The 12,742-nt window shown below is 34.6% G+C and overlaps 1 long non-coding RNA gene across 1 annotated transcript; it reads right to left on the bottom strand.

Annotated features, from left to right (window-relative positions):
• Positions 1-328: 328 nt before the first annotated feature.
• On the bottom strand, positions 329-2,593 carry LOC141415650 (uncharacterized). Its single transcript, XR_012440634.1, has 3 exons — positions 2,523-2,593; positions 882-975; positions 329-392 (listed from the first exon to the last, which is right to left on the bottom strand). It is a non-coding gene; the product is annotated as an uncharacterized lncRNA (long non-coding RNA).
• Positions 2,594-12,742: the final 10,149 nt, after the last annotated feature.

Consider the following 12,742-nt stretch of genomic DNA (forward strand, 5'->3'; position numbering starts at 1 on the left):
GTCTGTGGAACACCTATCAAGATATCTTATATCTTGGGCCATTAAAAAAAAAACTTCCACAAACTTAAACAAGCTTCCACAAATTTAAAAGAATTGAAATCATACAGCTTCTGCTTGCTGACTAGAGTGAATCAAACTAGAAACCAATAACAAGAAGATACCCAAAATCTCCAAATGCTTAGAAATCTAACAGGATACATTTAAATAATTCATAGGTCAAAGAGGAGCCCCATGCAAAAATAAAAATACCTGGAGTTGAATGAAAATAAAAATACAGTGTATCAAAATTTGTTGAACAAAGCTAAAGCAATGTGAAAAGGATACTTACAGCACTAAACTCAACATTAGAGAAGAAAAAAATCCCAAATCAGTGGTATAAACTCCCATTTTACCTTAAAATAAGAACAAAATAACATCAAAGCAAGCAGCAGAATTAACAGAGCTGAAATTGATAAAATAGTAACAATAGAGAAAGTTAATGAAATAAATGACTAATTACATGAAAAGATCAATAAAACTGACAAACATCTAACAAAGAGAGAAGCTCCAAGTTACCAATATCAGAAAATAAGCAAGAATATTGCTATAGAACCTGCAGACATCATGGAGATAACAGCGAGATACCCCAAACAAACTTACATACCTTAAATTGACAATGTAGATAAGATGGACCTCAGAAAACACAAATAATTGAAGCTGATCCAGCATTAAATAATTCAAACAGTCAAATAACTATTAATAATAGTGACTCTTTAATTTAAAAACAGCCCCCAAATTAAATCTCCTAGCTCTGTTAGTTTCATTGGACAATTCCATGAAACTTCTGAAGAAAAATTAATGATTGCACACAATATTCTTCACAAAATAGAAGAGGAACTTACATTTTCCAATTAATTTCATGAAGCAAGTATTGCCTTGATAATCAAACCAAAGACAGAATTGAGGAATACAACTTCAGACCAATATTCTTCATGTCTGTAGGCAAAAATATCATTAATAAAATATTAGAAATCAGCAACATGTAAGGAGTTATACACTACAAGGAAGTGGCTTACTCTAGGAGTACAAAGATGGCTCAACATTTGAAAACTACTTATTGGTATCCATTATTTTAATTGGCTATAAAAAAATTACATTATCATTTCAACTGATAAAGGAAAAGCATTCGAAAATTCAACATTCAAAATGGAATTATCTTTAAAATAAGAACAGAGGGGAACTTATTCAACTTGTTACAGAATACCTAAAAACCCTATAGCTAATATTAGACTTAGAAGAAGTCTGAATACTTTCTTCATAAGACCAGGAAATATGCAAGGATATCTCTCTTCTTCACCACAGTGCTGGAAATTCTGGTCAGTGCAATAATTCAAGAAAATGATATAAGAATATAAATAAGAAAGAAAATGTCTCTATCTTCTGATGATATGATTGCCAATATAGAAAATCCTAAAATATCTACCAAAAAAATCCTAGAAATAATAAGTAATTTCAGCAAGCTGCAAGCTACAGGTAAACATACAAAAACCAGTTCAGTTCCTATATCCTAGCAATGAACTATGGAAGCCAAAGTTAAAAATACAAGACTTTTTATAATTTCTCAAAATCAAATAAAACACTTAAGTGTAAATCTAACAAAACACATTTAGGATTTATGTATTTAAAAAATTATTATGATGGAAATCAAAGATCAAAGTGAGTGAGGAAATGTATTATGTTCATGGATTGTAAGACTCAACATAGTGAAGATTTCAATGCTCAACAAATTGATATTCACAATTCAAGAGAAATTTGAAAAAGATACTGAAAAAGAATTATCAGTATGCCAAATATTAAGAAATATTATATAGCTGTGGTAATCAAGACAGTATGGTACTGGTGGAGGGATAGACATATAGACCTATGGAAAAGAACAAGATATCAGGAAATAGAATCATACAGATAAGTGCCCAAATGATTTTTGATAAAGTAGATTTTTGATGGAGGAATGGTAGGATTTTAACAATTAGTGCTGGAGCAATTAAACATCTTAGACAACCCCACCAAATTCACAAAATTTAGGAGAATATGTTCAGGACCTACATTCTATGCAAGGAGTTCTTAAACTTAACACAAAAAGTATAATACATAAAATGAGTAAGTTATAATCCCCACCATGATGTTCTGCCTTGTCACAGGCCCAAAAGCAACAGAGACAACTGACCATGGACTGAAACATCTGAAACTGTGAACCAAAATAAACTTTTCCTCCTTAAAAGTTGCTTATCTCAGGTATTTTATCACAAAAACAGAAAGTTCACTAACACTAAGGCTTTTAGAGCACCTGCTAAGTATCAAGCTCTGTTACCAGTACTAGTGCTACGGAAATGAGCAAAACTGAAGAGACCTGATAGAACCAACCTTTTCTTGAGGAGGGGGGTGATTTTAAAAATACATATAAATTAAGAAGGTAACTTCAGACAGTGATCAATACTTCAAAGACAATAAGACAGTATTTATAATAATGCTATTTGTAGTCGTACCTGGGGAAGGTTTGAGAAAAGTCACTCTGATGAAGTAGTTAAACACAGGCCTGAATGATTTAAAAAAAAAAAAAGCCAAATCTAAGAAGTTTTGAGGCAAAAAGAGCAATAAGTACAAAGACCCTGAACTTGAAATGGGCAGGGGGTTTCACATGTCTGAGAATGGAAAGAAAATCAATGTGAGTGAAGAGACTTGCAGCAGGATAGGTGGGTAGTGCTGCAGGTCAAGCCTTGTACTTAGTGAGGAAGATCTGGCTTCGATTCTTGGTACAATGGAAAGTCACCAGGATATTTTAAGCAAGGGAAGAACATGATCTGATTTTGCTTTTAAAAATATCACTCAGGCTACTCTGTGGAGGATGAAACCACAACATGTAGGAGGGAATAGGAGGGATAGAGTAAATCATTACAGTATCCAGGGAAGGGATGTGGTGGTTTCACTAAAATGGTATGGAAAAGCTGTGTAACACCTTTCAACAATCAATTTCTCCTTTATCTTTCTAAAATCAGAATCCCTGAAATTAAATTGGAAAAATGACCACCCTGCTAAAACTACATTTCCCAGATATCCTTGCAGCTACAAGTTACTAAATTCATGTTAAAGAGATGTGAGCAGAAGTGATTTACAGAATTTATTGTTGGTTTATTTAAGAACCAATAGTTGTCTTCTACTTCCACTCTAGCCTTTTTAGGGCCTGGAATGAATATTGTGGGGAGGCAGCTTCAATCTTGCAAATGAGGAGAGCCCTTTAGGGGAAGACTGACTAACAAGATGGAAGAAATAAGGATTCCTGGAAGGCATAGTGGAGCTACCCAGAATCACTGAGCCACCCTTGTAGTCCTGCTGTGTTACAAGTGGCAGAAAAAAAAATATGTATTTTGAAGCAATATGTTTTGGAAGCCTCTTTTTCCAATATTTTATTCTGATCTCCAATAAGAGTGGTAACATTTAAGGTAGAAAGAAATAGATTAATTAAACACATTTTGGGGATAGAGACAACAAATCTTCCATTACAGTCACTGTGTGTGTGTGTGTGTGTGTAGAGGTGGAGGAATTATCAGAAAGGAAGGTATAAAGATGACTGATGGCTTCATTGTTGAGAAACACAGGGAAATGAAGAAGGGTGTGACTGGGTTGAGGCTAGATCAAAAGTTCTGTTTTTGATCTTGTGAAACATATTAGGCATCTGGAAGAAGTAGACCAATGGATATGGATGTCAACCACAGGAAGAGGTCACACATGGAAATACAAATTTGCATATAGATGATTATTAATGCCATCAGACTAGATGTGGTGATCTTGGGAGAAAAATTATACAGGAGAGGGGAAGTCCATCTTTCTACAATCGCATGAATATTATAAATTGGAGAAAGTGTGTGTGGGGGGGAGAAACCCATTTAGAACCAAATAGAGAAATAAGAAAAACTATGAAAGTGTCACACAGTAGGAATGCAGAAAATATAATACTTCAGGAAGAAGGGCTTGGTCAGTAGTGTTGAATACTAATGAAAAGTTAAGATGAAAGAGCAAAGACTCACTAAATTTGGTAACAAGAAAAATGTTCACTGACTGGAGATGAGTAATGTCAATTGAATAAAAGGACAGCAGTCTGGTTGAGGAAGTAATGTGAGTTTAGTTGGGAAGAAAAGCGTCTTTATTTATTCTTTATGCAAGTTGCACTGTTCAAGGGACAGTGAAATCCAATAATAAATAAGGGTGAATGTGGGATTGTGGAAAAAATGTGACTAAATTAGGAAGCACTAGATTAGCTTGTAAATTTATGTTAATAATTTAGTACAGAAAAAGAGATTGTGAGATTTCAGGAAAGAGATCTAGTGATGGTATCCAAAGCAGTATAGGAGAAAAAGACCCATCTTCCATTGTAATGATGCAAGGCAGATGTGATGGGAATAGGTCTGGGTATAGTATAAGACTCAGAGGAACACAGAAAAAGTATACCCATGAACTCTTTCTTTCTCTTGCTCTCTGTTCAGCTTGTTGAAGACACTCAAGGTTGGACAAATAGATAAACGAATATTTGAATGAATTTTATCTAAAAGTTAGAAGCTGGTCAGGCATAAAGTCTAAGCAGGCCTTATTTTCTTGAGACCCTGTTAATTTTGTGTATGAAGCTCATTTTGCAAAACCATAACTTTTAATTAAATATTGAATTATTATGTTGAGCTACTGCACAATAGAATTACTCTAGGTAGCTATTATGTGCCATATCTGAAGAGACAGTTTATGTTTAAACTGATTGCACAATGTATACATATGTATACATGCATTCAAACATTAAATGGTAACCCACTATGTACAATTTTTGTGCTTTTATATATCAATTTAAGTCAATTTATTTTGAAGTTAAATTAAAGGTGAAGTAAAGGACTGTTCTATTTCACAATGACTAAAGTGTGGGAAGTCTTTTGGGGCTAGTCTACAAATCACAACACATTAATAATCAAAGTGGTATGTTGGCAACGAATCTAATGTGCAGGCTTATTTTGGTTGGCTAGCAATGTTTTTGTTGTTGTTAATGTGAATTAGAGTGCCTGCGGTGGGGAGCTGTACTTTCCTATCCACAGCGTCCCTATTACTCCCTATTGTCTCACTAGGCCCTGCCACACTTACTTAATTTGCCTATTCTCTAATATATACTAGATTCGTGACTCTTGACTTACAATGTTGTTGCAACAGAAACAACTCAATTCCAAGTTCAAAATGAACTTAGGAACTTTTACAGCACATAAATTGGTTAGGCAGAGATTTAAAAAACCTGTCAATAAAAGACTCAGGAAATTGGGAATTTGAGTCTGGAAGATAGGATTTCATGATTTGGAGAGCTAACTAGCCAGGGCTTTCTCTTCCCAAGATAAGTAGAAAGCCAAAATAAATTCAATAAGTTCTCTCAGAGAGGCTGAGCAGATATTTTAGGAAAGAACAAATGGGTGCAAAAAGGGATTTGCAAATTTTAAAATGTTCATTTTTTTTCTACAGAAAATTGTGATTGGCTATCCCCATTCAGTGTGCCATACCAGTGACCAGAAGTCTGATGTTCATCAGGTTCATGGTTTTCAAGCTGTTCATCCTTATTCTTCAACTCCCGTTTTTCTTTTTTTTTGGTAAGCTTCTGTACCAACAGTATTCATTGTATGGTTATGTCAATTACATTGACAGTCTGATTGAGACACGGTGAGTAAACTTGCACACTGTTCAGGTGAACTCCAATGAAAGATGACCCTTCCTTACTTCCATTTGGGAAAACACACCATCTTCTGATCGTAACATGGGAGGCAAAATGGCCAGATTAGTGGCATTTTTACAAGTGACCTCTGAAACTGTGATTTTTGTATGTGGCAGCTTCATTTCAGAAACTGTACATGATACTGCTTTGTTCACAATGCTTTTGGCAGGGCGGAGTGAAATATTAAGAAAAGAAAGATCGTTGCAATTTGACAAGTATTTGTAACAATCACTTTCTTCATTGTAAACTAGGGCAAGATATGTATCATTATTGCTTCTCAATTTTCTCACCTATATGCAAGAATATGTTAATGCTGCCTTCAGTGAGCTGTTGTGAAAATTAATAGATGATACATCTAAAGTGCTTAGCACATAAAGGTATATAATACAGCTTTTCTTCCTTTTGAGTCTTTTTTTTAATTTCATTCTCAAATTGGGGAGTGAAAAGGATACTGGTGAGATTTACTATAGATTCCTCAGCACTAATTAAATAACAAATATTTAAATCTAAATCTCTCATAAATGTAATTACTTCCTGTAATATTTATGGTGTAATTTAGAACTATATTATGCACTATAAATTATGGCTTGGAAATAGCTTTGTATTCCAAATTGCCACTTATATTTCTATGGGAAAATGCAGTCCAGATTTTAAATGATCAACTTGGAAAAAGAAATTTTGAAACATAGCTTGCTCATAAATCAAGACTGCAAATAATATTTTGTCCCTTCTCATACAGAAGATTTTAAATTTCATGAGGAGAGAGTCCTACCATTGACCAGTAAGTTATTTGCTCATAGTAGGTGAACAATAAATATTTTGGGTGGTTACATTTATTTTTAGAATCAAAGAAAATCAACAATGCCTGGCAGATTGAGTACAAAATGGTCCCAATTAGTCCTCTCCCTGTACCTACACCTCTTATAAATGACTTTGCAGCTCTTCCTTCAAGAATTGTTATTTGTCTATTCGTGGAATCTTAGATGGCCTTATGATTTGTTTTGACCAAGAGAATCTGGCTGAAGTGATGATGTGCCAGTTCTGTGTCTTGACTCCATATTCTTTTGGAACTCTGTCACAATCATTTAATTCAGCTAGTACTATCCTGCTGAGGAATAAGAGACCTTCTAATGAAAATCTAGCTGTCCCAGTCAAAGCCATTCTAGAACAACTTATAGCCAGTTTACTCCAAACATGTGAGAGAGTTCTGCCTACAGCATCCTACTCAGGTATAGCTGAACACAGAGACATGGGTAAACACAGACAAGGCCAGTATAACTGCTCACCTGAGTCTTAGGTTCATGAGCAGTAATAAATGCTTATTGTTCAAAGCTGCTGAGTTTGGGGTTGGGTTGTAGCACAATAATAATAATTTATCAACTAGATCAGGTTCTGAGTAGTGAATGTGGGATACTTCAGGAAGCATGATGGAATGCTTAAATGGTGGCCACAGAAGAATTAAACACAACAGTTTAGAGAGAAAAAATTTAAAAAGTACATTGCTAGATTATTCAACTTTAGAAATGGAACTATAACAAAATTTTAGGTATTCCACACACATATTTATGTATGTAAGCACACACACACATATGCACACACACACATACACCCCTACAGAAAGGTTAGAGACCTCTAAAAATATCTATTACCTATTAGCAGATAGAAGGCCAGGAAGGATGTTTGTCATGTAGCTAAAGGTTAGATAGTCAAAGTGCTGCCTGTTTTACTGGCAATATTTAAGGGCTTATTCTGGGAGAAAGTGTCGTTCTAAAAGAGCAAAAAGATTGCCCAAGTGAATCAATAGTGGAGCCGAGGAAATATGGATGGTCAGATGCAACCTCAAAAGTAAACAGACCCAATAAGAATTTTAAGAGCTCTTTGCAACAGCAAAGCCCATAATGTACAATTCTTTAAATAAATTAGAGGGAGGAAGCCAGCCAAAAAACAATGAGATGGATACAGTGCAAAAGGTCCATGGAGAAAATGAGAAAGACGATAGCAAAGAGACTCAATTAATTCTTGGCTTCTGTCATTCCTGAAGAAGACCTGAGGGAGTTTCCCACTCTAAAACTGTCTTTTGACAGAGATGGGTCAGAGGTAAGAGAACAAATAACACTAAAAGCACAAGGTGTACTAAAATGAATTGGCAAACTGAAGGTAGATAGTTCGTATGCTGGCATCCTGGCACCCATCCAGGTATCTTGAAGAAACTGAAGGATAAGAAGAGCTCTCCCCAACCAAAAATATAACTGTTTTGGAGGACTTCCCTTGAAGATATTTGATTTTATATCTGGGCCATCAACAGAAACTTTAAGAAATAGTGGGTTCATGCAATAATTGTACAAATATTTTAGCATTATTAAGTGAAGTCTTTCTTCAAGCTACTGTAGAAGGCTGTTATATGAAGTGCTGTTTCTTTCTCCCATGTTTCCTAAGGAGAGCTAAGTATTGTGAGTTTTTTGCCACAAGGAATTATTAACAGCTTCTGTAGGTTAGAACTAAAAGGAAAGGTTAAATATAGATGGGGTGAATTTGATTAAGTACATTTGATGCTGTAAACATCACAACAAAACCCCTTTGTACAGTTAATTTCTACTGACTTAAAAAAAAAAGATAAATCTTTCCAAACAAAGAAGTAGAACTCAAACCATGATCTGGACTCCAACTGAAATTTGGAGAAATCTCGGCTCCTTTGGTGTGGGTAAAACTGGGCAGTCACTAACAGAGAGATGATAATGGCTCTGGGTAGAAGAGAGGAGGGAAATGAAATTAATGGAAATTCCCATAGATTAAGGGAAGGAAGAGGTTTGGAGTGGTTTCTACAAATGGTAGACAGACTTAGAGAAGAAGAGAGGGAAACAGCTTTAGAGGTTAGCTGTGAGGTGTGGTGATCAGTAGGAAACAGTTCAGTAGTTAGATCTGGAGTTGGCACACAGGAGCCCGCAAATTTGATTCTACACATAGTCCTTTCTGTGTGATGGCAGGGGTGAATTTGGCAGAAACATCAGCTAATTGAGGAAGCATGGTACCAATGAGAACAGCCATGGTGCACTAGAGCTTGGCTCATGCTTTTGCTTTTGGCTACCCAATTATCATCAAGATTGAACGCCTCAACTATCTTGAGTGGGATTCAGAATTTAGATCTGTGACATTTATGCTATATAAGTGTTCCCAGAAAATGTTTAACCTACTCCTACAACTTATCAAAGTGAAATCAGGGAGAAATATATTTTTAAAGATAGAAATCATTACTGATTAATCCATCTGAGTTATTTGACTGGGAAAGAAAGCCTGAGAAAAATCAGCAAATTTTATTTAATTAGCTGTTTAAAAGACTTTTGCCAAAATTCTATGACGAGAGCTATTTAAATTTTTTCTTGTTTGAATTATAAAACATTTCACATATTCTGAAAAGGTCAGAACATGAGATAACAGACACCCAAATACTGACCACCCAGATTCAACAGATGTTAACATTTTACTGTTTGCTTTGGGTCCTATTTTTTAAAATAAAAATAAAATATTGCATATGAAACTTAAGTCCCAACTTCATTTTTCCCTCTATTGTATCCTAAAGGTACTGACTTTCCTTCAGTTGTGTGCAAAATTATTTTATACTTGACCACATATATATGCAATTAAGAATATACAGTATTGTTTTACATATTATGAAATTTTTACCTGACTGATATCATTGTCATATATTTTTATGAAGCATTTATCTATAAATTGTACATTTTTGCATATCTGTGGATCAACATTCTTCTTGTATTTCTAATATTGTTTGTTCTTTCTCTCTCTGTTCTTACAATCATTTAAAAAATATCATGTGTCTGCCGGTATTTTGTATATTTTACCTGTTTTATAGTTATCTTTTGCTTTTTACTACTGTGGGTTTTTTGTTTGTTTTGTTTGGTTCTTTTTATTTTTTATTTTGGTGAGACTATAGTTTGAACTCAGGGCTTCTCACTTGCAGAGCAGGTGCTCTACTGCTTGAGCCATACCTTCAGTTCATTTTATTCTGGTTATTTTGGAGATAGGGCATCTCACGTACTATTTCTGCAGGCTGGCCTCAAACTGCAATCCTCCTGATCTCAGCCTCCCAAACAACTAGGATTACAAGCATGAGCCTCCAGTGCCTGGTTTACTATTGTGTTTGTTCTTATATTTTCCTTACCAATTTTATGCTTTTTCTGCTTCCCTTTATTCTCCGATTTAAACTTTCTAGACTATATGCTATTTTTTTCCCTAGGCATAATTGCACAAGTTTTATATATAGATTGATAGATAAATATGTTAGATTATAAAACATTTCATTTAGTGGAAATTATCAAGAATAGTTGATAAAAGTTATTTTTACCAACCCCCAAATCAAGCAATCTCTTGACTATGCTGTATTTCCAATGAAATGCCTAGTACAAGGTTTCTTAACTGTAATATCAATGCCATTTGAAGCTGTATAATTCTTTGTGCTGAGGGGTCATCCTTTGTGTTGTCACCCTTGACTGACAAATGTCAAGAGTACCACTCCCCCTCAGTGTGGTAACCAGTAGTTGTCAAATGTCTCCTAGGGGAATAAAATGTCCCCTGATTAAAAACCACTGGTCTATCACCTTGTGCTCTACCACTCACTCTACCTGTTCCACTCTGCAATTTCCAAGTCTTGAGATGACTATCTTCTCCAGATCACACTAACGTTAAAAAAAGGTAGGCCTGTGTTAAAATATCAAGAGAGCCAAGGACAAGTCGAAAGTTGCTTTCCTATATTCTCTATTCAAAACAACATTATACAACATCCAGATTTTATTACACGAATTTTTGAGGGAGCAATACTAGGGTTTGAACTCAAGGTCTACATCTTGAGCCACGCTACCAGCCCTATTTTGTGTTGGGTTTTTTTAAGCCAAGATCTTGCAAACTATTTGCCCAGGCTGGCTTTTAGAACCACAGTCCTCCTGATTCCTGTCCCCTGAGTAGCTAGGATTACAGGTGTGAGCCACCAGCACCTAGCTATTGCACAACTTTTAATTCACAGTTATTAGATGAATTAATTTCCATCTGATTATGCTCCATTTTTGAGGGTAGTAACATAAGTTTTCCAAAAGCTAGATTTCTATTCTACATGGGACAGGTGATTTGGATCTTATATGCTGTCTTCTATCACAAGAATAATTTGCCATGATGCCTTTAGTTCACATCTTAGTACTTCATTTGAAGGGATGGTAAAAGAAAGATTTTGCAGTTTTCCATGTTTTTTTTTTAAATTTTATAATATCATTAACAGGCTGGCAAATTTTTGGACAAAGATATCCTCCTAACTTTGCCATTCCTGATACATTTTTTCACTCAGGGTATTATTTTTTAATACAGAAACAGATTTCTAGGTTGTACCACTTTTGTTTGTTTCTTCAGAAAAAGTGTTTTCAAGTTGTAATCTAAGTTAAAATCACTCACATATTGCATTGTCTACCATTATCATTGCTCATTTTTCTTTTGCTCTGCATTCTTTAAAAGCTAGAATGTTTTACTTCTTTATCTTCAGATTGTTTGTGGGGTTCATTCTGTTCTTTACTCCACTTATGTTTGAGCTATGTATGATGTATTTTTCTTTTCAATAATGTTAATTAAATATATAATATATCAGTTTGTTTTATTTCCAAATATTGGAGTTTTTCTGGATATTTCCTCATTTAATTCTTTGTGCTTAGTGCAATACTTAATATGACTTAAATAATTTTAAATTTTTTGACACTTGTTTTATGGTATGAAATATGATTTGTATTGGTAAATAGACTGTATGCACTTTCAAAGAGCGAATGTTCTGCTATTGCTTGGTGTTTTATAATGGTCAACATTCAAGCTTGCCTAAAACTTCAGCATCTTTACTGAGTTGTCTGTGCTTGTTCTCTCAATTAGTGAGAGAGAGAGTGAACTCTTGGACTACAGTTGTATGTTTGCCTATTCCTCCATGTAGGTTTTTAATTATTTGGCAACTCTATTATTAAATGAATAACTTTTAGGATTTCTATGTCGTCTTGATGAATTGTACACTTTAGCATTATGAAATTAACTTTCCTATCCTTGGCAATGTTCTTTGTTTTGAAATTTGCTTTGCCTGATATTAATATAGCTATTTTAACTTTGTTTTAATTAGTGTTAGCATAGTATATCTCTTCCATCCCTTTACTTTTAACCTATTCTCCCTACTGTTTTATAACTACATTCATTATAAGCAGTTGTAAATGGTTCTTGCTTTTTGTCCAACCAGACAACTTCTCTCATTTAATTGGGATTTCAGACCATTTGCATTTAATGTGACTATTGATAACTATATCATTTGTTATTTGTTATCTGTAGTGTCCCAACTGTTCTGTTTTCCTTACAATCTGCCATCCTCCCTTCAAGTATGCTAATTCCACATTTATGGGACTACTTGAAATTTTCTCATAGTTCATTGATGATCCATTCATTTTTTTAATTTTATTTTTTCTCTCTGATTCTTTTTTGGTAGCTTCTATTGTATGTCTCCAAATTCACTGATCCTTTCCTGTGTGTGTGTGTGTGTGTGTGTGTGTGTGCGTGCGTGTGTGTGTGTATACATTCATACATATATATATATATATATATATATATATATATGTACATATGTACAGAGATACTGGGGTTTGAACTCAGGGCCTCACACTTGCCAGGTAGGCACTCTACTACTTGAACCACTCCCCTAGCCCTTTTTTGTGCTGGGTATTTTCAAGATAGGGTCTTGTGAGCTATTTACCTGGGCTGGCTTCAAACTGCAATTATCTTGATCTCTGCCTCCTTAGTACCTAGGATTACAGGCATGAGCCATCAGTGCCAGGCTCAAGGGTATTTTTATAATCACAAATTATAGTTTTTATCTCTACTATTTCTTTTTGGGTTTTGTTATATTTTCATGTTTCCATTTAAGGTTTTGAATGTATGGAGTAATTACTATTT

This window comes from Castor canadensis, chromosome 13 (assembly GCF_047511655.1).
Source record: "Castor canadensis chromosome 13, mCasCan1.hap1v2, whole genome shotgun sequence".
In the NCBI taxonomy this organism is placed as follows: domain Eukaryota; kingdom Metazoa; phylum Chordata; class Mammalia; order Rodentia; family Castoridae; genus Castor; species Castor canadensis.